The sequence below is a fragment of the Mesocricetus auratus genome, unplaced genomic scaffold, assembly GCF_017639785.1.
Source record: "Mesocricetus auratus isolate SY011 unplaced genomic scaffold, BCM_Maur_2.0 Super-Scaffold_100018, whole genome shotgun sequence".
Taxonomy (NCBI): domain Eukaryota; kingdom Metazoa; phylum Chordata; class Mammalia; order Rodentia; family Cricetidae; genus Mesocricetus; species Mesocricetus auratus.
This window is the reverse complement of record NW_024429199.1, coordinates 32,307,658-32,334,599: the sequence shown is the minus strand read 5'-3', so window position 1 is coordinate 32,334,599 and position 26,942 is coordinate 32,307,658. Positions and strand designations below refer to the sequence as shown.

Genomic DNA, 26,942 nt, shown 5'->3' with positions numbered 1-26,942 from the left:
AGAAAGAAAGAAAAAGAAAAGAAAAGAAATAAAGTAAAACAAAAAATCCACATAAAGATGGAAAATATACAACGAATCTGGATACTGTATGTTACTGTGTTGCCTTTGAATTGTTTGACTGCTGAAGAAGGAGCAACAGTGCTAAAAGACATTTGATTATAATTGCTGCTGGATTAATCCAACCTATATATTTTGAAAAAGCCTTGGCTTCAAATTTAAGTAAAAAATAATGTTACTTTGGAGAAGAGGTTTTGCTTTTGTTTCCGCAGGAAATGAGAGGCTGTGGATTCATTCTTGGTTAAGAAAAATAAGGTTTGTTTGAGGAATACCCCCGGAAAAATCTCCCATGGGAACAGATGGCCCAGATGATCCAATGATTCAGAGAAGCTCTGTTGCAGTTTCTTCTGAGTTCTGCACCCAGAACAGGTTCAAGGCTGCTGGCTGAGATGACCCAGCCTCACAGCATACTTCAGTCAGGACTTGACCCTAATCCTAAATTCCCCAGTCAGCAGGGAGTAGCATAGAAAACTACACCCACATTGTCAAAAAATGAATGTTTGTCTTTGTTTAATGTGTTGGTTACAAGTTGTTATGGATAAAGGTCAAGAAAAAAAGAATATTAGATTCAGGGTTCTTGTTTTTAAAAGAAAAAAAGGAAAATGATGTGGGATAATGCTATTTATTGTTCACTGTAAAGATTTATCACTCATATTGGTTTAGTAAAACACTGATTGGTCAGTAGCCAGGCAGGGAGTATAGACGGGGCTACCAGGCTAGGAGAATTCTGGGGAGAGGAAGGCAGAGAGTGAGTTGCCAGCCAGGCACAGAGGAAGCAAGATGATGATGCTTTACTGAGAAAAGGGTAGCAAGCCACATGATTAAATATAGTTAAGAGCTATGGCTTAATTTAAGTTATAAGGGTTTGTTAGTAATAAGCCTGAGAAACATGCCAAACAGTTTATAATTAATATAAGCCTCTGTGTGTTTATTTGGGACTGAAAGGCTGGAGGACCTGGCAGGACAGAAACTTCCATCTACAAATGCTCTCACAGACATACCTAGTGCTGTACTTGGCTAATCTCCAAGATACCCTCCATCCAATAACTTTGACAAAATTAACCATCACAGTCCTTGGAGCATTGTACCGGCCTCTTTGCAGGACTGCAAGAGTCTCTGAGAAACTGAGAAGCAGAATCCTGGAAGACACTTCCCTAAGCATCTTTCAGATTCTGGAGCTGGGTAGGCATATGACTCAGTGGGTAAAAGTTCTTGCTACCAAGCCAGACTAGCTATCCCTGGGATCCATGTGGTGGAAGGGAGAATGGGTTCCTGCAAGTTGTTCACTGACCTCACATGAGCACTATGGCAAGCTAACCTCCTCAAATAAATTCATAATAAACCAATTCCTTCAAATTCTGGGACCTGCCTTCGCTGGAGTAAACTGATTCCTGAGGTGCTCTTGAGCCAGTTTTCACTTTTTAGTAGACAGAAAGTGAAGGAGAGACGATCTGAGTTTTGTCACTATAGATTTGAACTATTAAGTATGGTCATAGAGAATGATGGCTCATTTCAATTCTCAACTTGACAAGTTTTTATAAAATTTGTTTTTGAGACAGGGTTTCTCTTTGTAGCCTTAGCTATCCTGGGACTCACTCTGTAGACCAGGCTGGCCTTGAACTCACAGAGATCTGCTTGCCTCTGCCTTCTAAGTGCTGGGATTAAAGGAGTGAACCACCACCGCCCAGCTTGACAGGTGTTAAATTACTGACATGGACTTCTTGTTGGTGTGTGTGTGTATGAGGGGGTTACCTTGATTATGTTAACTGATGTGAGAAGACTCACTTTTGGGTGGGACCATCCCTTCAGCATGAGATCTTGGACTGTGTAAGTGGAAAAGGGGCGCAGAGAAGTCAATAAGCATGCATTCATCTACTTCTTTGTCTTTGTTTGTTTGTTTGTTTTAATTGCAGGTTCAAATGTGACCACTGCTTCAAGCTTCTGCCACTGTGACTTCTTCTGTAATGAGGGGTTGTAATCTTGAACTGTGAGCTAAAGCAAAATCACTCCCAATTAAATTGGTTTTGTCAGAATATTTTGTTACAGAAATAGTAAAAGAAACCAAGACATCTGTAGTATGTTACTATCATTTCTTGGATACAGAACCCTGTTTTATGTATTCTTTTATTCTGTTCAGAATATTAACATGTTTATTTTATTGCTGACATTTGGATTTCCAGTTTGGGACCAATATGAACATTTGTGTGCAAGGAGTTGTATAGACATGGTATCATTTCTCTTGGTTAAATAAGAGTAGAAGTCCTGGATTATTAAAACAAACATACATATGTTTCATAAGATAATATTACAACCTAGCATTGTGGTTCATGCCTACACAGGAGAGTAACCAAGAGTTTGAGGCTAGTCTGGACTATATGAGTTCCAAATCAGACTGGGCGATACACTGAGACTTTGTCTCAAGAAACGAAGAAACAAGGAAACTTTCAAACTGCAACAATTTCTTTTCCTTTTAGCTACCTTTTTTTTCACATTGAAGCATTGTCAGTCTTTGTAATGATTGCTGTAATAGTGGGCATATAGTGGTATTTCACTTTAGTTTTACTTTGCACTGGGAAAATAATTTTAAACGTCTTTTGTATGACTGCTAGATGTCTCTATGTCCTCTTTGGTCAGCTTGTTTTCACATGTTTTACTCATTTTTACAACATTCTTATTTTATGTTGGGCTGCATGAATCCTTCAAATATTCTAAGTTCCATATCAGCGATGTATATTGTTGATATCTTCTCCCAGGACGAAGCTTGAATTCTCATCTTCTTAAGTGGTCTCTTCTGAAGAACCAACAATTTTATTTTTAGTAAATCCCCTTACCAATTTTATTCTTTCAAGATCATTATTTTGTGCAGCCTGCAAAACAACTGCCTGTCCCAGGGTTTTGTCTAGATAAGAGTTGCCGGAAGTGTGAGTCATATGTATCAGCTTAGATTTTCCAGTAGCCACAGAAAAATAGTACAAACAGCTTCCTTCAGCAAACTTAAGTCATGATGCTTTAGTCAAACTAATATATCTAGAACATTATCATTTCAACATGTAGTCAGCACAAAATTATTCTTAGCATGTATTATGTGTTTGTTGTATGTAGTAGGACACACAGTACCACAACATGTGTGTGGAGGTCAGAGAACTATTTTGTGGAGGCAGTTCCTCCAGGAGTGGCATTGTGGCTCATTAAGTGTGCTTGTCAAAAGCCTTTATTTGCTGAGCCATCTTGCCAGTCATGTTATGAAATTATTAATGAGACATTTATATTGTTTTTAATCCGGAGTACTTGAAAACAGAAGTGTAATTTTCACAGATTAGTTAGTTCATCTCAGTTTGGACTAGCCACATTAAAGTGCTAAATGGACTAGCCACCTATTACAACAAATAAAACAGTTTTGGAAATTGTATATTGCCAGTGTTTTATGTTGATCTGTGATCTAGTTTGATTTTATTTTCTTGTTTTAAATGCAAGTAGAGGGTTTTGTTTTCCCCATGTAAACAACCAGTACCCATACCATTATTTCTTTTCCTGATTGATTATACTTTCTGCCAAAAAATCAACAGGTCTTAAGCTGAGAGTGATGGTCAGCATCTCAGCACTTGTGGGGTACAGGCAAGAGGAGTAAGAGCTCAGGATCATTCTCCAATACATAGCAAGCTCAAGGCTAGCTGTCATAGACCGCGTAAGAGCCTGTCTCAGACAAAACAGATACAGGTCTGTGTCTGGACTCAGTATTCTGCCCCAGTTTTTCCCTGATGCTAGTCCCTTCCAGGCTCAGTTTTCATAGTTTTACAGTCTTAACACCAGATGGCGTCAGCCTTCCAGTTATCTCGTCGTCTTCCTTTTTCAGTTTCCTTCTGTCTTCTTCCCTTGCTTCTCATCTTCCCTCTCTACTTCCCTCTTCCCCCTCTTCCTCCTTTCCTTAAGAAAAACCCAGACCTACATTTTAAGGTTGTGTTTTCTTCTCTGTGTTCTTTTCTTTCCATGTAAAGTTATAATCAGTCCATCAGATTTCTACAACAAATTAGATATGATTTTTTTTTTTACCAGCACAAAGGATTAAAAGGTAACACCTTCCCCAACACATGCACATTTATGCCCTAATCCCTGGACCTGTGGTTTTTTACTTTATTTGATTTATATATTTAAAGTGGGAGGGGAGCTTTTCATTCTAAATTAAGGATTTATATACCGAAAGGACCAGGAAATCCACAGGTCTAGTTTTGAGGCAATGCCATATAAAAAACATTACATACTATACTTGTATTGAAGTAATTAAGGTAGATCCTAAATATGACACAATGACAAGTGTCCTTAAAAGATAGAGTAGAGAAACCAGCCAAGAAGACAACTTAGAGATGGAGGCAGAGATGGGGACATTGTGGCTACCCAAACCCATTGGAAGCAAGGAAGGATTCTCCTCAAAGACCACTAGAGGGTGCACGTGATCTTTGCTGATACTTTTTATTTCAGACTTCTTGCTCCTAGAATTGTGAGAAAATGAGTTTCTTGTTTTGAACCAGCCATTTGTGGTAATTTATTGTGACAGCTATAGGAAATGAGCCCACCCATTAGCAGGCCAAGGAAGGTCCCCTATAGCTCAACTTTTTGTTTTCAAGAACGAATGTCAGATTTTGCTCAATGTCTTTTCTACATGACTGAAAAATGATACTGTCGCCTATTATTTGACTATTGTGTTCATATTTTGTATCAACTGTCTGTTCACATGGTGTAAATATTAGAACTGTCATAGCTGCTACCCCCAGTAAAACATAGTCCCTGATAGTGAAGGGCTCTGACACATTTCATTGTCGTGTAAAGTTCAACATCAATCTTGCTTTTTGTTTGTAACGAAAAACATTCTTTTTCCTGCTAGTTTCTCATGTAGTCCAGTTTGGTCTTGAACTCACTATGTAGCCAAGGGAGACCTTGAATGCTTTGAATACCTAATCTTCTTGCTTCTGCCTCCTAAACACTGGGGTCATAGAGTCACCACGCCTGACTGATAAAGACATTTTTAAAAAGTTAGTGAAGAGTCTGTGGAATGAAACCATGCTTGGAAGTACTTAAAAAAAAAAAAGAATAATTACAGAGTTCCTGACTGCCGCCGAAGGGACTTCAGTGGAGACCCTCTGGCTCGGTTTCACCATGAGAGACATTTTTGACGTTTGTGGTGTTTCAAAAATGAGAGGGTTTCATGAAAAAATATATCACGTGTCATTCTTTAAAGGAATACACATTGGATGGTACTGCTGAGTTGCTGTAAGCAGCCATGACGCAGCACAGCACGAGCGGTATAGCCCCCCCCCCCGACGTTAGTGTAGAGCCGTCATTCCTCACTGGTTTGGACCTCGTGGAGATTTATTTAAGGCCTCTGTCCTAAAACCTTTTGGGGATTGTGTTTCCGAGGAAAAGCTTAGATGTCACAGCTACCAGGGAAACCATTCATATTCAAAAAAGCACACTGAAAAATAACATGTAGAAAAAAATGGTTTCATATGATTTATTATCAATGAAAGATTCCTGTATGAGCATATTTCAGGAAAGCAGGATAAAGTCCAAATTAGACCACCCAAGGGAAAGAAAATAGCAGATAAAATAACCAAGGAAAGAAAAAATTCTGCTGTCCCCCCTCCTTGCGCCCCCCTCCTTTTCCAAACAGGGTCTTACTACTTAGTGCAGGCTGTCTTTGAACTTTTCCATCTTCTGTTTTGGCCTTTTGGGGAATGCCAGGATTACAGATACACTTTACCTGCAGCAGTTTTATGATGCCCAATTTATTAAAGTCTCATATGTCCACAGTATGCCTATATCCACCCTGTCTTCCCACCCCTTTGAGACATGTTGGAAAAAAATCATACTGAATCCTGAGAATTCACAAAAATCTTCCACGTTGGAAAGCAGTCAGTAGCATCCTTGTGAAGTGTCCAGGAAACTGAACACTTAATACTGCTATTCAGCTCGCCTCCTGGGGTGCTGTATTCTACTGAAAACCCCAGCTGGAGTTCATGGGAAGGGGCTGTTGCTAACGAGGAGGGGTCTGGTGAAGCGCTGTAGGATTCACCAGTGAGGGCTGAGCTGCCCAGGCAAGCTGTATTTCCCGTCGTAGCTGTTTTCACGTGCTGTTTTCCTCTTACCCGTCCTTGCCTTAAAGCCTAAAGAATTCACAGGAGAAATAGTCCGCAAAAACAACACTCAGTCCTAAAACCGAAGCTGATTCAGATATAGCATGAACGGAATATTAAACTCATTAAAAGAATGTAACTCAAAAACTAAAGGTCATGATATATATGGGATGGGGGGGGGGAGAGTAGGCCGTTTGGTCCTTGATAAATAATTCTTCAGGCATTCAAGCAGAAAAACCGAGTGACCTCTGAGGAACACTTAAACAGGATTCAGGCTTTTTGCTCGGAGATCTTTCATCAGTAAGGCAGCCGTGCACAAAGTTTCAAGCATATAACATCAGCCTTTAGGAGGTGGAGGCAAGGGGACCAGGAGTTCAAGGCCAGCCTGGACTACGTGAGAACCCCCGCTTAAAAAAATCGGTAAAGAAATTGCTTTCGTGTTCTATGAGATTTTATAAGTTGTGAAATCAAAATACCTGTGTTTTTTTTAAATCGACATATAAAGAGAAAAACATTATTCTCTGATGTGTAAGTCACTTACTTAAGAAAATGGCCTAAGGAAAAAGATAGCCCGCGGTCTTCACTAGATAAATGTAATCAAGGAAAGGCTGGCAGCGACCATTGAGTTCATTTAAACCTAGAGTTAAGACCGCACATTTAGTTGCTAATGAGCCCAAAGCAATATAAATGGCAGTGGGAAATGAGTCTGGGGTGAGGTGGGAGAAAGTGATTAACCGCCTCTCTCACTTAGGAGCCGGTGAAACAAACAGTCGGAAACGGCTCGTCTTCCTTACTTTCTCCACTTAACGTTCACGGACCTCGATTAAGTATATACGCCATACAAGGGCGAAAGCAAATGCTGAGGATTCGCTTCGGGCTCGTTTTAATCTCAAATAACATAAGATGTTTTAAATGTCTTTAAAACGTGAACAATGCAAGCCTACTGTCACAAAAAAAATTGCTTCCGATCTGTCTTGTGTGTGTGTGTGTGTGTGTGTGTTTTGCTTGTCAGCAGGGAGAATGTGGTTTCTAGAAGGATTGCCATGGGACTTGGGGTATTAACCCTCAAAGCTGTTAGAACCCTGTGTGGCCCACATCAACGGAGGTGGCCCTGATCACGCAGGCACTAATTTTCTTCAGCCTCTGGCTGCAAGCTCCAGCCCACGATACTGAACATATTCCTCCCCCCCCCCCGTCCCCCCCCAGTTTCTGGTCTGCAATGTGGCCGAGGGTGGATCATCCCGGTGGGGACAGGCGCAATCAACCCTCATCACGGTTCTTTGGGCTGAGGCGAGGCTACCTGCGCCAACGCGGCACCTGGGAGACCTTGGCTTTGCGCACACAGCCGATGAGTCACCGAGGCGGGCTGCGTGGCTGTCCTCCCCCCGCGGACCCCCAGCCTTCTCCTCCCACGTGATACCCGGGGGCCCAGCTCCTCTCTCGGCCCCGCCCGCAGCCTCGTCCGTGCTGCCATCTCTTTGGCTGGCTTGTTGCGCGGCAAAGCCCACGGCATCTGCCATTTGTCACTCAGCTGGGGCTGGGACCGCCCCGAGCCTTGATTAAGGCGCTGCTGGGGCGTTCTCCAGCCTCACTCGCCTTGCAGGCGGGAGAACGCTCGAAGAGGCTCGGCCGCGGGCATCGGGCTCGCGGCACGGATCGGGGAGCAGAGAGCGGCCACCTTCGGGTCGGGTCGCCGTCATGGCCGAGTAGGCTGCGCGCGGGAGCGGCCTCCCCTGAGTCCGGCTGGGGTAGGTAGGTAAGTGACGATCCGGGTGCTTCGGGACGTGTCGCGGCAATGCCGCGGGGAGGGTTGCCGCGCTCTGCGTGGACCTCAGGATCTGGGTCCTTCGGGCACCGAGGTGACAAACTCTGACCATGGGTTTCCCAGTTGCGGCCAGGGATGCCGCAAAAGGGTTCGGGTCTCTTGGATCGCCACGGGTGTCGCGGCGCGCTTGCTTGCTCGCACCCGTCACTGGGTGGTATGCGACACTTAGCCTCGGTCCTTAAGACCTGGCAACACTCTGAACTCGACAAAAGGCTAAAAAGAAAGTCGGAGAGAAGTGATGTGCGTCCATTTGTGGTAACGCAGTTAATTTTGGTGCTTTAACGATAAATGAACATTCTCGCCTGTGCTCTTAAAGCTATTTGAAAGCATCCTAAAAAAATTACTGGGAGAATCCAAAGCGCAACTTGTGTCCTTTTCTCCAGTCCCCGTATCAACTTTGAGGACGCTAAAAAGGGTTTCCCGCTTTATACCGAAAAGGGGTCCGCAAATGTTGGGAATTCCCCCATAACAAATGTGCTACTTTGATGCTTTAGGAATCGAGTAAAAATTAAAAATAGCAATGTCCCAGCTTAGATCCTTCCAGGGATCTTTCTCTAGCCCCACCCTCCAGGGCAGCTTCTGAGGCCCCCCTCCTGTTTGCTCTCTGGGGCCTCGGCGAGGTTCTGCTCCCCAAAGTGTGCCCCCCCAATCTTTCCTTTTCCCTCTGCGTGTAAACCCATCGGTCTGGGCTTGGCGTCTCTGGCTGCTTATTTAGTACATGGCAAGAGATTAATACTTTGGTGACGTATGAAAAGATGAAATCTGTTGATTCGCGGTTTTTGCTCTAAAAACAGTGGGAAACTTACATATTTTTAAAGGAGAACGTTCCTTTAAGTCAAGAATCAGAGCTGATGACATTTGACATCTGCATTTCCCCCGACCCCACGGTCCGGTGCCCCTCTACATGCCCGCCCTTTACAGAGCAGCGTTGTTCCAAACACGAAGCTCTTATTTGTGAGTTGTGAAGCCATTTAAGTAGAGTGTGATTAAAAAAAGAAAGAAAGAAAAGAAAATCACAAACGGAGAAAATGTCACAGGGTCTTTGTTGTATGACCCCCCCCTTAGTTTTATATACACATATGTGTGTAATGTTCTAAAATGCCATTTCTTACTATGAGTCATGGTCAAAAAAGTTTAAAAGCCACTGCCCTGGATAAATTTTCATATATACAAGAATGCTTACTCTGTAGTACCGCAGAGCTGGACAACGCCTTCATGTCCGTCTGACAGGGAAACATAAATTATGTACCAGTCATAAAATGGAACACGGTACAGGAGCGAATGATGCAGTTTTGTGTTTCCACACAGACGCCTCAGTGTTGAGGAGAAGAAAAAAATAAAAACAAGTTACTGAATATTGCATGATTTCATCTATGTGAAATTCAGAACCTGGCAAGCAAAGCTATTGTTTAGGGAAGCATGGCAATATTAGAAATCATAAAGGAAAAATGTAAATGAATGCTATGAGCGCCGTTAATGGTCACCTCCCTGGAGGAGGAGGGGGCAGTGGGTATGAGGGAACATTAGGGGCGCCTGTGAAGCTGGAAAATGCCTCATCCCCTGGCCGGTGAGCAGTGTCCTCAGCCAGGTCTCAGGATTAATTACTATTAAATGATACACAGAGGTCTAGATGTTAACTCCCCAACCAATTACATATTAAACAAGATGAAGAAGCCTGGATCCAGGGCTTGGAATCTCATATTTTCCACTGCGTCATAAAGAGTCTTGATCAGGGAGAGTTACCTAGGAAACGTAACAGCATTAACATTGTATCTCATAATTTCTTTGGTGGGCACAATGCTGTTCATTAAATCCATCATATGTTTCTGTGCCTTAAAATATTTAATATACTTTTAAAAGTACTTAAAAGAAAATTGAAACCATTTAATGCCCTCTTTCTAAAAGTAACTTTGGTGTTACTTGGAAATTATATTTTATTAAGCAATTTAAGCTCAAAGGAGGTTTTTGTTATGAGAAACGTAAATACTAAACAGGTAACAAAGCAGAAAGTCTTTGTAACCTTCACTCTGGGCTTCAAGATGCTGGCATGTTATGGTATTTATTTCAATTTCATTTATTCAGTGGCTCCAGGCCACATTTCCAGTGCTCAACCTCCACACGTAACTTTACATTTTATTATGTTACATATTCCTCCTACACTACAAACCAGGGCATTTCCAACATTGCCCACATTTCTCTTGGGAAACATTTGTTCTGGATACAGGTCATGGTTGGAGAAACTTTGGGATAATAAACAGATATTCATCTTTGTGACGTGTGTCTTGATTTACAAAAAACAAACAAACAAACAAAAAAACTCGGTTGTTAATGAAATTGGTTCCACAGTGATTTCTGAAGTGTTTGCAGTTTGTATTTTGTCCACAGTAACAGAGCTCATGTACGTGTGGGTGTAGATGCTTATGTTTTCTTTATGTGGTGAAGATAACATAAGATTAACTGCAGGATTTTTGTTGTTGTTGTTTTGTTTTGTTTTTCACCTGGGAAGGCAATTGTCCCTGTGCCAGGGGCTTGGTGCATCCTGTTGGCCATGGGCGATGCTCAGATTAGTCTGGGCTTGCTTCTGGGCTCTGTACCCATTTGTTATGTGAAGACATTATAGGTTTTAATGCATGGTTGCTTTATGTGTGGTATGTGGCTCTGTTTTAAGAATTAGACAGGTTTTCATTATGATATTTTATTTTTTCTTTCACTGTGAGAGTCTTGAGATGTTCTCTAGCTCCAATGCAGACGGCTTGGGATGTTTCCCTCTTGTTACTGATTGCTAATTTGCACCACAGTCAGCACAAGTGTCAATGCCACTGATTTGCTTACTGTTGAGGGTTGCTTTATGGTCTTAATTGCTCCTTGTGTGATCACAAAGAATGTGTAATCAAAGGCTTTCTGGACAAGGTAATGTATGTATTGTGTGCACATGTATTTGACACTTTCACCTAGGGTTTCCTTTTCAAGCCTGGGAAGTTTTCATCCTTGATTTCATTCTCCCTCACACACCTACTTTTTTCCTGTTCTTTAGGAACCACGATTAGACGTATTAAACTTCTTCACAGGTTTTTAATGTGGCTTTTATGTTTTTAATCCATGTTGAATTCCAGATATTATTCATTGAGATCAATATTCTAGTTATCCAATTTGCCCTTTTCTCCAAATTGAGCTACAACTTACTTGCAAATACTAAGTTTGGAAAAGGCAAAGATAAAGGGCGTGGCCTGTTGAAGTGTACTAATGTATATATGCCTGTGCCACTCTCCAGATGAGGTCATAAACCCTTTTCATCCCTGCTTCTAGGAGCGCTGCCTTCCCCCACCCTAATGTCTTGATTTCAGTCACCAGCAACTTCAAAATAAAGCACACTTTTTTTTTTTTTGGCTTACATTGTGTTCTTGAGAGCCATTTATACTGCATTTTAAGTTTTTGTTTCTTTTTCCTTTATATGTGGCACTGACAAACTGTGACCTATTAGCCAATTCCAGCCCGTTACATATTTTCATATAGCAACTTTTATTGGAACATGGCCAGAGCCCATTTCTGTGTTTATTACTGTGGGACTATCTGACCCACGAAGCCTAAGGTATTTACTTTCTGACTATTAACAGGAAGTTTATTTGTCCCACTTCAACAGTATTCATTACAAACACTTTAGCCATTTTATTTCTTGTGAACATTTGAGTTGTTTTCAGAATTGGACCCTTACAAGTTGAATTGCTACAATGTTCTCTCTTTCTCTTGAATTTACTGTTTCAATTATGCATATGTATGTGTGTGTGTGTTTGCATGGGTTCCACACAGGTAAGTGCAGGTACCCGAAGAAGCTGGAGACGCTGGGATCCCCTGGAGCTGGAGTTCCAGTAGGTACTGGGAACTGAACTTGAGGTGGGGGCGGGGGCCGGGGGGATTGTGCAAAAGCAGTACTTGCTCTTAACTGCTGAGGCGTATCTCCAGCCCCAAATGTTCTTGAAACTCATTGGTGGAGATATGTCTCTTGGGTACAGATTGAATGTCCCTCATCTTAAAACCCCATCTTTCTGACTTGTTCAATCTGCAGAGCTTTTGAGTACCAATATGCCACAAGTGGGAAATTCCACACCTGGCCTCACACGAGAAGTCTCAGTCAAGTGCAAAATGAATAAAAATAGAGTATTAAATTGCCTTCAGGCGATATGTATGAAGCACATATGACACCTAACTGAAGGGGGCTGTGTAACTCAGGTACATGCACACCCAGCACCCCCCCCCTCAGTCTCAGGATTCAATACCCAGCTCTATAAATAAATAAGTAAATAAACAAAGTAAGTGCATATTATGTGTAGGCTTGGGTCCCACTCCAAAAATATCTTATGTATATTAAGTTTTTTTAAAGCCTCAAATGATAAGGGACATGCAATCTGTATAGCCCAAGTCGTTGAATTTATGACCTTTGTGCAGGTTTGTTACATTTCCACAAGTATTTATAATGAGTAGCATTTACATTGTTTTTGAGTCGGGGTCTTACTATGTAGCCCTCACTAGCCTGGAATTTAGGATGTAATTCAGGCTGGCCTTAAACTCCCATCTCTGCCTCTGGGTGCTATGACATCACAATTTCTTTATGAAGAACTGCCTGTTTAACTATTTTGCAAATTTGAAATTTGTGTTCATTTTAATTCCTAATATATTATGGGAGGGAGACTTACCAGATACATGCTTACAATTATCATTTGTTGAGACAAGGTCTCACTGTGTAGCTCCGGGTTGCCTCAGTCTCCCTGTGTGTATATCAGGCTGGCCTTGAACTCATTGAACTCTGTCTACCTCTGACTCCTGAGTACTAAGATTAAAGGCCTGTACCTTTGCTGGCTTACAAATATATTTTTTCCTCTGGAATTTAGCTTTCCAGTTGCCTAATCCTCCAAGCCCACCACACCCTTTTGTGTGTGTGTGTGTGTGTGTGTGTGTGTGTGTGTGTGTGTGTGTGTGTTGATGCTCTAGTCTATGGCTATCTGATACAGGCTAGGAAAGTATTCTATCACATACACATCCTGGCCTAATTTAATGGTGCCTTTTGATAAACAGAATTAATTTTATGAAGTCCAGTCTACCAGGGTGTTTTGGGGCTGGGGAAAGGGGCAATACTGCTTCTTTGAGTCCTGCTCATAAACGATTTCACAGTACCAGTTACCCGTGGCTTCCTCCTGAAGGTCTGCATTTTCAGTCCTCACGGTGAACTTGTGATTATTGCTGTTTGATCCTGGTGCATGTATTAAGTCAGGATCAAGATGACGTTTTTTTTTCCATATGGGCACACAACCACTAAATAAATTAATTGCAGAAAAACTGTTTTTCATTGACAGTAAGTTTTTGTTTCTCAGTGCTAGGCATTGAACACAGGGGCCTCATGGTTGTTAGACAAGCACTTTATAATTAAGCTGCATCTCTAGACCTAAAGCCCTTGGCATGGTGCTGTAGCCTCTCTAGGGTTAGGGTTCTCCCTCTCTCCCCCACCCTGTGTGTGTGTGTGTGTGTGTGTGTGTGTGTGTGTGTTTACACATCAGGTGGGCAAATATGGAGGCCAGAGGGTGACATAATGTGTCTTCCTTAATTGCTTTTCCATCTCGGTGTTTGAGACAGGCTCTCTCAGCAAACCTGGAGCTCACCTGGAACTTACGCCTTATTACATTTTATTATTATTTACATATATCATCTCATTATGTGTATTTTATGCTATTATATTTTTTCTCCCAATTTTATTTTACATTTTATCTTGATCAATATAAGAATAGTAGATTTTTGTGTCTTCATCTTGTATTTTGTAACCCTACCAAATTCTCTCATTATTTGAGTGGTGTATATATCGGGGAGGAAATCCTAAGTGCACAATTATTCCACATGCAAAGGGAAAAGAAATTTTTTTTAAAAGGGTGTCTAGTTTGAAAATTTCTGTTAAATTTTCTTTTGCAGGTTTTTGCCTGTACAAGAAGGCAAAAAGAGGGAACACTGAAAAGAGTATATTTAAGCCTTGAATTAAACCAGTTGTAAAATTACATAAAAATATAAAATTATAGAATTTTCAGATTTCCTAAGCTAGTGGAATGTTATTAATACAGTTTGCTGTGTTAACATCTTGTATAATAATTGTACAGTTACCAAAGTAAGTTCCCATTGGCATAATACCTTAAGCCATAGACTCTGTTCAGATTGCCAGTGTGCTCACGAATGTTCTCTTTTATTACAGCCCATATAGCACATTGCATTCGGTCGTCACATCCCTGCTTTGCTTCACCTTGTGGCAATTTGTCAGTCGTGTCTGGGGCTACGTGGCATCCACATCAGCTAGTGATGTTAACCCAACCGTGCGTTAAGGAAGGTTCCTGTCCTGCTTCTCGTCATTATGTCACACCCCCACCCCATCCACACATTGTTTGTTAGCCTAGCCTCTCTGTAGCTTAGTTTTCCCCATATACAAAATATAGAAAACAGGGATCTCTCCTGGGAATTCGGTGAGACTACTGGGAGGACACAGAGTAAGGGTTATGAATGGGCCCTGTCCTCTAGGAACCATTCCATTCATCTCACTTGCCTTTTTAAACAATGTCCCTAAATTGTCCTTTATAAAGGACATGTGCATAAGTTTACTCTTGATCTTTTTAATCCTTACAATGTAAATGTCTCTTGGTTTCCATTTTTTCTAAAAGTATCTACTGACTGCTTCAGAAGTGATGTCAGATCTCTATTTATAGACATATACATTCTCAGAAGTGGCACTTATTTATTATTCTTTCTGATGGTCATGTGGTATTCTTTTGTCTCTATGTTATTTCACTGGCCAGGATAATAAGTCAGCCAGAGTGACTGTGAATCTTTTTATCTTGTTTCTAAATTAAATGGGAGTGCTATGTTGCACCAATGCTCAGTGCTGTGGAGTCATGAATGATAACTGATTTTTACTAAGTCCATTTTCTAATCTCCTAGCCCAGTTGTTTCTGTTCATCTCCCAGGTCTCCCCCTTTATTGTGCATTATAATGTTGGGGAATTGTTTAGTATGCTTTTTATTTTCTTCTTTTGTTTCTTAGCATGTTAGATTACCTTATTCTAATCATTGCTTAGTCATCAAGTCAGTTTACATTCTAAGTAAACCTTGGAAGTATATCTATGATTGGGATTTAATATACTTTCTAGTGTAATACTTATGAGTCATAAAGCAACTGTTCTTTGACTGTAGCAAAGAACATAATGAATGATAGATTCCTAAGACAGTATTGCACAAGAGCTTAGCAACCAAGATGGCAACCTTCCAGAATTTCTGGAGCGATTTTTATCTGAGTCTTTTGATACACTAGAGATAGAGCTAGCTTTTGCTACTTGGCATACATTATGGCAAATCCCACTGTATAGAAAGGGAAAGCGAGTCTGCTATTTACTACATTATCCATACATTGGATGTCTTAATTTGTGTTTAGTGTTTTTGCTATATATATTCATTCATCAACAGTATTTTGAACACTTTCATGCCAGGCAGTACATTTTGTTGGTTTGAATGAATTCATGTCCTTGAGAACTTCCTGGCCGGGGGGGGGGGGTCAGTAAGGATTACTTTGAATATTGAGAGATGGACCTACCTATACCAATTTGGGGAAACTCATTCATCTTTTAACTGACAAAATTAAGCTTTCTAACTTTTTTCTATATTTTGCATCCCTACCAGCCCCTTAGCTTTAGGCCCTTGTTTTCCTGTGTGAATCTCCCTGCTGTATATTTTCCTTCCTTTTTCAATCATGTGGGACGACTACTTGTTAAGACACTCTGGCATTCCAGTTCTTGTCAGAAGAAGTTCTTTGTTCCTAGCCTCGCAGTCGCCCCCCCCCGTTCATGCCCCACTTTCTTCACTGGCCTTCCATATGTGCTGCTTCTTAGACTGAGTGCAGTGTTCAGGAGGTCTTTACCTCTCACCAGTTCCAGAAGATTCACACTCCTGGGCCAATGGATGCATTCTTCTCTTTCTATTCCCACCACCTTTAATACGTTCACCTCAACTAATTTGCAACTGAAACTTTCTAGGTCCTATTTTTGAGGATATGCTATAATCCTTCTAAGTAGATTAGAGCCCTATTATTTGTGATCTGTTGTTCTTCTTAAATTGTTAGCTTTCATTATCCATCTTTTTTTTTTTAAATCTAAATGTCATTTCCAGCTGGTAAGGTTCTTAGAGATTCTCTTCAAACGCCCTGCATGGTACTTAGCATACAAAAAGTTATTGCTAAATAGCTCCCACCATTAAATACCCATGATAATTGTGCTTGGTTTTTGCAAGGTAAGTAGTATTATCTCTGCTTCCAATTGTGAAGAAACTCAGCAAAGAGATCAAGAAACTTGCCCAATACCATATAGTTAGTAAGCTGAAAAACTGGTTTGTCTGATTTGACTGCTCCTACTTGTCTATGCTGTATTGCCTTGGTGCTAAAAATAAATGGCTAAATAAATGAAATTATGGAGTAGAAATATTACAGTAAAGCAAACATAGAGGTGTCTCTGTCTCCATTGCCAGTGTGCTGTTTGGAGTCTGCCCTTGAGACCACACTAGTTGTGGAGACTAACCAGTAGACACTGGCTTCCTTTAATTTTTTGTTTTTGTGGCACTGGGTTTTAAACCCAAGGCCTCAAAAATGCTAGGCAGGTCCTCCACCACAGACTTAGCAGCTTCAGCCCAATTTCCCTCACTTCTTTATGTTTTTATATTTTTGCTTTGCTGTCTTTTAGCAAATACTTGAGATTTTTTTTAACTTTTTGTGTGTAGCTCATACTGACAATGTAAAATTTATCAGCTTGCTTTGGAATGATGACATGTTGCTACCTTGTCATCCAAAGTATTACCTGGGCCTAGTAGATTAAAAGTGAGTTGGAGCCTGTTCAGGTGGTTCTCTGGTTATCATAACTTACATCTGCAGAAATTCAATGTTATACTAAGCGGCAGAACAAGTTCAAGGTTAGCCTGGGCTACATAAGGTCCTGTCTCAAACAAACAAACAAACAAAATCAAAAAGGCTTGTTAGCAGTGTGAGTTTATTGGATCAGTTTTATTATAGAATTATTTGGAAAAGGGAAGACTTTTTGTAATTGCATACTCTTAACATATGTGTACTCATTTTGGTATTATGATCATTCACATCTTCTGGAGTTAAGATAGGAACTTGAGATTGTTGTGTCTTGTGTTTTTTTGTGTGACATTGTTTCTTAGGATAATGAAAATTTTTAGAAACACTGCCTCAGCTGGGGCGGGGTAGTTTTTCTTTTAGCCTAGTCACATTGCTAAGAACACCATGATAAGGGTCATTTAAACAGCAAAGTTAAAGTTTAAAGACCAAGACCAAAGTATGGAATTTAATTTCTGGTTTGGAGATTCCCCCAACTTATGTGGGCTCTCTTTCTCTTGAGGGGGTGTATATGAAGTGGTCATTCTCTCACTTCTTGTGTTTGTGGTGAAACTCTTCTTCCTTTGGAACAGAGCCCCACCCTTCTGGCCTCATCTAACCTTAATTACTTCTGCACCAGTGAGTGAGGTCTCTAGATGCATTCTCACCTGGGGTTGCTCTTTGACATAGGGGCTGTGAGGGACTCAGGGACACATTCTGTCTGTACCCGTGCCATCCACAGATAGAACACTAAAGTGTTGAGGTGGAGATTAGCTGCTTTCGTGTTTATGATCAGTCTCTCAGCCCTTGTCATGGATCTCCCAGGCATAATGTCAGTTATTTTTACAGCCCATTACTTTGGCTCCTGGTTGAGATTTTGAGAGCTTGTGTGAGGTAGAGCTGTTCATTTGGCCGGCCTTCTGTAAAGTATGCCTGCATCATATGCTTTTAGTGTAATACCTTGTTGCACTCTAAAGAGATCTTTCAAGCTGCAATCTAGAGAATTGCTTTTTAAAAGCCCGCAGAAGATACTCATAGCCCCAGAGGATGCTGTGTAGAACATAGGGACATGCCATTCAGTGTGAGATTTTGAAATCTGTGATATACAGGAAAATAGGCACTCCTGACATCACTTTGGGATTATTAAAATAATACAGATCCAAACCTAGTCTTTGACATTTTTTAATTATAAGTTTATACGTAAAGAGTCATTGAATTGTCCTGTAGCAAGTTTGAAACAGGATACTCCAAAGGAAGCCGAATGTTTCTTCCTGGGCTCTGAGTCTGTCTGGTCATTGCTTTGAACATCTTCCTGTTCTTAGTCACATTGGGAGTGGGGGTTAGAGAAATTGCCTCACTTGGGGGCTAACCAATTTTTTTTCTTACTTCCTACAAGTGGAAGTGTGAGGGCCAGCCAAAAGGTAATTTTAACACTTCAACTGAGAGACCTTTTGTCTTTGGCAGCACAATAGTCTTGCAAACTTGGAAGGTTTTTTAGTATTTATTTATGCATTGTATTTTCAGGCAGTCCTGCATGCTAATAAACATACCCTTGATTTTTTTTTGAGATGCAATCCTCAGATGAATGCTATAGATTTACTGTCTCATTTCTATGGCTCTTCTTAGACTTCAGTGAAACCGTCTGGGACTCCCTGGCTTCCCCTAGCTGAACTCTTGATGATGTTCTTGCCTCAACCTCCGTGCCTGGCTCTGATTCCTTTTTTGAAACTGGCCAGTTTTTTTTTCTGAACTCAATTTTCTTGGAATCCATTTTGAGAAGAATACAAAAATACCACACACAGACTTCCAATGTTTTGTTTTCTTCCCTTTTCTGTCAGAGCCACAAGCAAGGTCCTTAGGCAAGGAAGATCTATGTTGTACCCTGCCAGAGGTAGAGGCAGAGGCTCCTCCCCATATCTTACCACTATATTCTGCCTCTTGATATCAGTTACCTCATCAGGATTACGTTGGGTTTTGCTAAAGCAGAAACCTACTTCTGGTACCAGGTTCTATACAGTCAGGATGGCTTTAGGTCACGTTGTGGTAACAAGCTGTCCACAATCCTAGTGACTACTCAAATGTTGTTGTTGTTATTATTATTATTGTTATTATTTTGCTCATACAAATGCCCACTGTGGATTTGTTCCATGCAATGAGACCCAAGTCTGCTAACATACCACCATCTTATAGTTTGTATACTTCTTGGGATACTTAGTCTTCTTGGCTACATGGCAGGGAAAGGATGGTTGATAACTTCTACCAGCAGTTAGCCTGGTTATTCACAGCCTAGAACTAGTTGCATGTTCTTGTCTCACAAGAGGAAGGACCAGAAGGAAGCATGGGTGCCAGGCAGAGACAGTGTTCACCCAGGTTTTCCGGGGGTTCTGAGAAAGCACAGTGTAGGTACAATGTGGGGTGACCTAGAAGCCAATCCTGAGCTCCACAATGCTAAGTCAGCTCTGAGCTGAAGGTAGGGGAGGTGAGTGCTTTGATCACCTCAACTGAGGATCTTATCTTGACAATGCAAATTCTCACAGTGCCCTCCTGATAGATAAATCAGTTTCTGAGGCATTGTAATGAATTTACATCAACTCTAAATTCTCTTATCTCCTGGAGGTAATAGGACTGGGTCATATATCTCTTATCAGGTCACTATCTAATGGGAACAACTAAGAGAAAGGAGCCTTTACACAGCTTGGGAGTCTATGATCAGGTGATCAAGGTCAGGTATTGCTCTATGAATGTGATACAGTGAAAGATTTTTTTAATTCCCTTTCAGCTGTGGTTGAATTTCATCAAGGAGATAGAATCACCTATTCCTCAGGTTGTCAAGAAGATTAATTTACATAAATAGGCTAGCACGGAAATATAAGTAAAGTAAGGTCCTTTCTCAAATAAAAATAATAACAATTAGTGATATTCTGAGGGATCTACCTGTGATTTTTCTGCAGGGAGGATGATATAAGAGAGGACAGAGGTATGGGGTACTTAATGTCCCTAATGTGATTTCCTAAAAGAGTGCATTGGGTCAGCCCTGGCCTCCCTAGTTGCTCCAAGGAAAGGTATTTTCACTCCCAACCTCATGATCTCTCTTAAGCATCAATCTCTCAATTTTTAACAAAACAAGGATAAGAATTCCTTGATGGCATTAATAATGATCCTTGGACAAAGTGTTTTGAATAAGTAAGAAGCAAGGTGACAAGGATTTTCTAGATGTTTCTCTGAGAAAGGATGGAAGCTGAGTCAGAGCTGCAGGGTACCACTAGGTCAGGGAATATTTGTTTCTAAAGCAGGGACATGTTGTGTAGTGGGGACATGAGTCATGGAAAAAGAGGGAATGGTAAAGTAGGGAAGACTTTATGTGAAGAAGGGGGCTTGGTTTTTTTTTTTTTTTTTTTTTTTTTGTTCTAGGAAGATTTTCTCCTGTGGTCAGAGGGCAGTCTGCATGTTTAGAGTTAGAAAAGTGAGGTTTTCTAACCAGTAGCTTTTGTTTTCTCAGTGAACCACGAGGCAAGGATGCTGATGGATGTGTACATGCACTGGGAGTAGGAAGGGCAGCTGGAGGAGAAGAAATGTGTGACATGACCACAGTATGGGGAGGCATTATGACACAGTACAGTCTTTGGGGTCTTTGTGAGTGCAAGTTGACAGAGGTAGAGTGTTCAGTACACGTTCCCACAGTAAAGAAAGCGTGTTTGAGTGACTGAGAGGTACTATAAAGTTTAGTTAAAATACATTAACTAAACTTCTATACATGGAATAAAACATGAGCATTCTAACCCTGCTGAGAGATTAAAATGTTGAGGAGGTAGAGTTTTCTCCATCTCTTAAAATGAGGTATGACACTCTGTGGCCTTGTGGGGAAGTAAAACTCCTCACACCCCCTTGTTTTTATGTATAACTTATATGCACAGCAGCCGATGCTGGTAATGAGTTCTCCTCCCTTGGCCACCTCCTGACCCTACACCATTAAGGAGACATTTGTAAACAAAGCATAGCCCGAGTATCTGGGACAGGACATCAGTGGCTTATTGGATAGGTGCCTCTCAAGTATTGTTGAATTGGCCAATTTGCCGCAGCTATGCATAAATGTGTTGTTTGGTTTTGCACGAGAAAATAGCTACTAATCTTCAGTAATAATGCTGTGTCATTAAGTTAATAAACCTACAGAAATTCTGTCCCGATCGGTACTCTGCTGAATTATTATCATTATCTGGATGTTACCTTTAGGCTTTTTGATGTATCTATTGGCTAAAGAGCCTAATTTTGAAGCTTTTTATCTGGGACTGAAAATTTCACTCCTCATCATCACCTTTGCTAGCTGAATGAGCTTTTCCAAAGGTCAGCATGGCTACGTGCATGCAACCGCCTGACATCACCAGGGTAGCAATTCAAGGGCTGTGGAACGCTTCGTTGTTCTAATAGGAGTCTTCCTTTGTGCTCTATTCTTTCCTTTTTGTTTGGTTTTGACCATTTTCTATCATTTTGTGTTTGAATAAAGAACCATTTTCATTTTGTAAATTACTGTTTGGGATAATGTGGCATACGCACTTTGGGAGACTGAACAACAGAATTGAGAATTCCAGGCCAGTTTGGGTTACATAACATGCGCTCGTCTCACAGAAGAACAAAACACTCATGTCATTGTTTGGGGACATTTTTCCTATTTAATTTTCTCTATATGAAGGTGAAGTCTAGCAGTAATGGGGGGGTTAGGGTTGCAACACAACATGTCTTAATGTTATCAATATTGATTCCCTTGAGGGATAGTTGAGTCTGGATGTTAACTATCTGGTCCTAAGCACTGCTAGTATAGCCATATAGAACTTATTCAGCCCCTCAGTGTCTTGGTTTTCTCTTGGGTCACATGGGGATACTGGTATGTATATTAAATGAAGTAAAATGTAAAAGACCTACAAGGCCCCTATGGTAAATATCCAAAGGTTCTTTGTTAGAGATATGTTGAAAATGTGGAATGAGAATTTAAAGAACATGTCTACTTTCATGTTAGATGTGTTTGAAATAAGTGGTTTATCCGGCAGTACAAAAAGAAAATCTGTTTTATGAATTAAAACTTATTCCAATGCATAAAGACAGGATTCTTTAATCATGATTTTATATACTACTTGGTGGTAGTTTCTTAAGTAGGAATGATGTCTTCATTTTTTTTTTCTTTGTAAAATGGATGGATGTTTAATGTTGAAACAGACATCGACTGTGGCTGTGAAAAAGCAGTGTGGCAGCCCCTCCTGGTGATGGACCTGCTCTGTGTCTTGACTTTGGTGATGTCATCTTGGGCCTATGGTAGAGTTATATAGAAGTCAAATGCACACCTCCAATAAAACTGGAGCACTCTCAAAAGACCAAACTGTGTTAGCAAAGTTGTAACAGTATAAGTAGTTTCATGAATTCTTGATGCTGGGGGAGAATAAGTAAAACTGAACTCAAGTCTCTAACTGTCTCAGAATTACCCTTAATTAGTGCACACTCAAATGTCGTGTGATACTCATGAATACTTTTTGTTTGCTTTCAGGTTGTTCCTGCCTGATTCGTACGTACACAGTGTCATTGGCTTTTGTAAGTTGATATTTCTTTTTTTTTCCTTTTTTTTCTCCATTTTTCAACAATCTTCCTCCCCAGCATTTGCCTTCTCTCATCACAGGGAAACATGTTTGACACATTTCCTCCTAAGTTACAGGGTTCCAGTGCCTTTGCCACACAATGTCAATTAACATACTAAAGAATAAGCATGTTAAGACAAAAACTTTGGAGACTGTATTACATGTGTCTTTTCTGGCATCCCCAACATAGGTGAAGGAGAACTTTCTAGAACAAAAGCAAAGCTATTGTTTTAGGAACTGTCAGAAGATATTGCCAACATAATGAAAATAATGCACCCCAGGCAACAATAGTAATTTGATATCTTTAAATTTCATTTACCATATGAAAATCTTCTGTAACAAAATAAAAAATGGCACAATGGGTAGGTAGGTAGGTAGGTAGATAGACAGACAGACAGACAGATCACAGAAATCAGAAAGTGGGATATGAGGAAGGGTTATTGAGGATAGTAACATGTTTGCTTATTAAATATAGTTAGAGACGGAGGACTTATGTGGGTAATTATATCCACAGGACACAGTAGCTAGGTATAATGAGAGCAGTGTGAGGTCTAGAGACTGAACACTTGAGGTTTCCACCCTGTTACTGTATGACTTTGGCAAGTCTCTTCACTTCCCTAGAACCCATTTTTTTCACTCTGAAAAATAGATTCATAATGTCTCAGTCTGTTATGAGGAAGATCAAGTTGTAATATTTCTGTCCTTTGCAAGTGCTTCTGAAAGACAGGCAGATGAATTGATGAGTATATTTGACCTTTGCCACAGGCTTTCTTTAAGTAGTACATTTCATAAGTACTTTTGAAAAATAATTTGATTTAGAGGAACTTAATGAGTTTCCAGAGAACCTCTGTTGAGTCAGAGCGACCTGTAATTATATGAAGCTGTTCATAAGATCAGCTTTCTATAATGAAGCAAGTTCTTGAGGAATGCTAATTTCACAGTACCTTGTACTGAGATTCTTGACAGATATTTCTGTCTCCATTTCAGAAGGCCCGGAAGACAAGACGTTAGTGTAACCCTTTAACCTAAAGTGAGTCAGTGGCCAGATTTAGCTTTAACATTCTTGTGTTCGTCACAGGCCGCCTTTCTTTCCTCCCCACTTTTTAGTTTTCTGAGACAGGGTCTCATTATAGAGCCTGGGCTGGCTTTGGACTCGAGGTCCAACAACCCCACTGTCTAAGTGCCACTGTCTTATTTTAGGATGGGCTTTCTTAGCTCATTTTGAAAATAAGTGGAAGCCTTTCAAAGAAGGCTATTCAGTACTCTCTGTGGTACCTATTCAGTAGGTAAAGAGAGACAAGAATCAGTGAATTGAGGGCTCAGGAAATCTGTGGTGAGCCCCACGACAGTACTGAAACTTGGAACTAGGCCTGCGGGGAAGGGTATGTTCTGCGTCAGAAAGTGGGTTTTCCATACCTTTCATTCCAATACTGTTTGTTTTCTTTTCAGTTTATGAATTTCAAAAGTTAACCCATCTCTCCTCGTGTTTACTCAGGATGAGTGACAGACATGGAGGGAACCACAAGAAAATGAATACATTTCATTATAGGGTTTTGTGAAGGCTGCATCACAGGGGCAGTTCTGAATTCAAGGGCAAATTTAGAAACCCTTTTAATTATGTTTGTTCAATAGAGGTAACCCCCCTTGGGAAAACACATTTTCTTTTAGACTCCCTCTGGTTCAGCCTGCCCCTGGCTAGCCCTCTTCACTCCCACAAATGCACAAACACTCTTTCACATACTGCTATTTAGGACCTGGTTACCCCAGCCTGGATGATTCCCTGGATAAAAAAAAAAAAAGTAACTGTTCATTCCCGTTCCGACTTCTGTTTTGCAAACAGGATTTGTACAAGCCATGCTCCTCTTTGAGCTTGTGTGGCCTTCCCTGGGGATCGTGCTTTTGGGAAAGCCTAGAAACTAGGAATTGGTTTTCAGTTGGAGCAAATGGAAACTTGTGTGTAGCAGGTTTGCTGTTACACAGGAATAGATTGATAAGGGCCGCACATGGGGCCATCCATGCTACCATTGCAACTGCTAGGTTGGGAACAAAGTTTCCAGAGAGTTTAGGTCCAGTGGCGTGAAAGAAATTTCGAGACCGTTAAGTGAGATCATCACTCCTAAAGATACAGGTTGGAGGAAGAAAGGGAGAGTGAGACAGAGGAGTTTATTTATGGAGTGTCAGGGGCCCATTGAGGCTCAGCAGGCCCTAGAAACCTAGGACTTCCCTCAGCGCTCATTTTCTCCCTCTGACCTTGGATGAACTAGTGAGTAGTATATTATGCCAGACGATTGTGTGGGTTTGTCATGGTTAGCATTCTGGACTGTCACTGGAATGTAGGAAACGGATGAATTTGAATTGAACCATGAGGTGGTCTGTCGGGCCCTCTCCTGGTCTCAAGGAGACCTGTCGCAGTTTGTCTGGGCTAGGCCTAATGAAAGCTTTGGAGGGAGAGAGAGGTGGGCCTTTGATCTCTTTGTCCCAGCCGCTCCCTGGGAACTAGCTGAAATCAATGCCCTGTTTTCCTGAAGGAATGAATGGCCCTGCCTAACTAGCTTTGTAAAGCTGTAGGGAATTCACTGCCTCTGTTTATTGACAGCTGGAAGGAGGCACATGGGGTGCAATGGACCTTCTTGTGAAAACCAGGCACAGGGAAAATTAGACCTCAATTTAACACAGAGGAATTTGGAAATTCACCCCAAAGGAGCCGGGAGTTTCTCATGCTTACATTAGAATGACTCAAGTTTGGGGCTAGTGCAAGGGACAATGGAGGTTTTGTCACAACTATGCTATAAGTAGGAATATGGTATGCATAATGAATGATGGTAAGTAGAAGTCCATTCAGCGTGCCCCCTCTCTTTTTGAAACGCAGACATAAAGACAAATGCGAACCATGATACAATCAGGTGGTCCTTTTTCCTTAATGTTAAGGAGAAGCATGAATATTACATATGACTTCTCCAAAGTGTGTTGTTCATTTGTTTGTTTCAAAACATCTTTGAACTTGAGATCGAAGTTCATGCCAGGGATTCATACCGTCCCGTGTTGTGTGATTGTTATGGGCATACAATGATTACTCATCAAAAGTCTTAGGGCGTTGCAAATGGAAGTGTGTGTCAAATGTTAATGAAACTGATGGTGGAGTCTTCTGGAATAACCACAGTATGTAAGTCTTAAAAATTACTACCTTCCTTTTCAGAACATAGGAAAGAAAATTCTCTGGTTTATCACAAGGGAGTATCTCACCCTGTCTTAGCTGTCTCCCCTCACTAGCTTCATTTCCCAGAGAGAATTTATGGCTCTTTCCGTTGGCCTCAGCCCTTTGTGGCCACTTAACACATCCCCCTAGCTCTTTGTTTAGGTGTACTCTTTTAGCTGGAAGTAACGCAGCTGTGTCGTATTCATTTTTATATCTTCAAGCCTCGAAAAACTCTTGGCTCACTAAATGTGGCTGGATGAATAGGGATTGATGGCTCCCTGTACATTCCAGTGAGTGTAATTACTTACCCAGGCTTCAATTGCAAATACTAAATTTTAGGAAAACCTGATTGGTCTATTGTACATGATCAGTGCTCTGGCTGTAAAGAAATCTTTCCTTTATGGAGCATATCAAACACTGGGTTTTTGTCTTTCGTTTGTTTGTTTTGTTTTGTTTTTGCCTTAGGAAGTTTGTGGGGCACCATCAACCCTTCTAGGTGGAGGCATTAAAAGCAGGGGGCATTGTCCTTTTGGGGGCCAGCTTCTGTTTTCATTCTTTTCTGAAAGATTCTTGGTGTCATGTGTAGATGTTTCCATGAAGATGAGAAAAGTTTTAATTAAGAGTTCTGTAGACTCTCACATGACCAAACGTAGTGGTCGAGATTGGATCAAGCTTGTGTGTAATCTGATTTAATTCTGTGATATGCTGATAATGCAGGATAAAGCCTTCCCTGGCTGTGTGTTTGACTTGCTTTGCTACCATTGTAGCTTATGGATTCTTTAGTGACTCTGGGTTTTACCCGTAGAGCCACTAGAACTCAGACTAGTAAGGGTTTGATGTTAGAAAACAACAAATGGGTGTTGACTCGGGTTAAATGTGGACTAGTCAGAGGTCATGGATGACACGCCAAGAGTCCTACAGTCACAGTGCACTCAGGCCTACAATGGTCTCTGTCTGTGAAAATGAGAGTTGTCATCCATGTAATTGCTTTATTGTTTCCACAAAGAAATGCATGGAAATTATTGTCTGTCTTTAAGAAGTCTACCACTGTCTTCCAGTGATTGCCTCGTCATCTCCATCCTTTCCAGTCTCTCAAAGTGAATCATTGAGTAGGCTCAGGGTCAGGTGCCATCTTCTGGGTGTTTCAATCTAGAACAAAAATAGAATTATGCAAAGGTCGGGTGCTTAGGGTTTGACATTTTGCCTTTAGT

At 41.0% G+C, this 26,942-nt stretch overlaps 1 protein-coding gene across 7 annotated transcripts in view; it reads left to right on the top strand.

Annotated features, from left to right (window-relative positions):
• Plagl1 (PLAG1 like zinc finger 1) overlaps nucleotides 1-26,942 on the top strand; it is a 79,636-nt gene that overhangs the window by 29,407 nt on the left and 23,287 nt on the right. For 2 of the 7 annotated variants that reach the window (XM_021224477.2, XM_040758227.1), the window contains exon 2: nucleotides 22,448-22,491. The gene's annotated coding sequence lies outside the window, so the exon portion shown is untranslated. Of the gene's footprint in view, nucleotides 1-7,763; nucleotides 7,942-22,447; nucleotides 22,492-23,221; nucleotides 23,224-26,942 lie in introns of those variants that run through there. The other 5 variants (XM_040758229.1, XM_040758228.1, XM_013110235.3 and 2 more) reach the window with 5 other exon arrangements.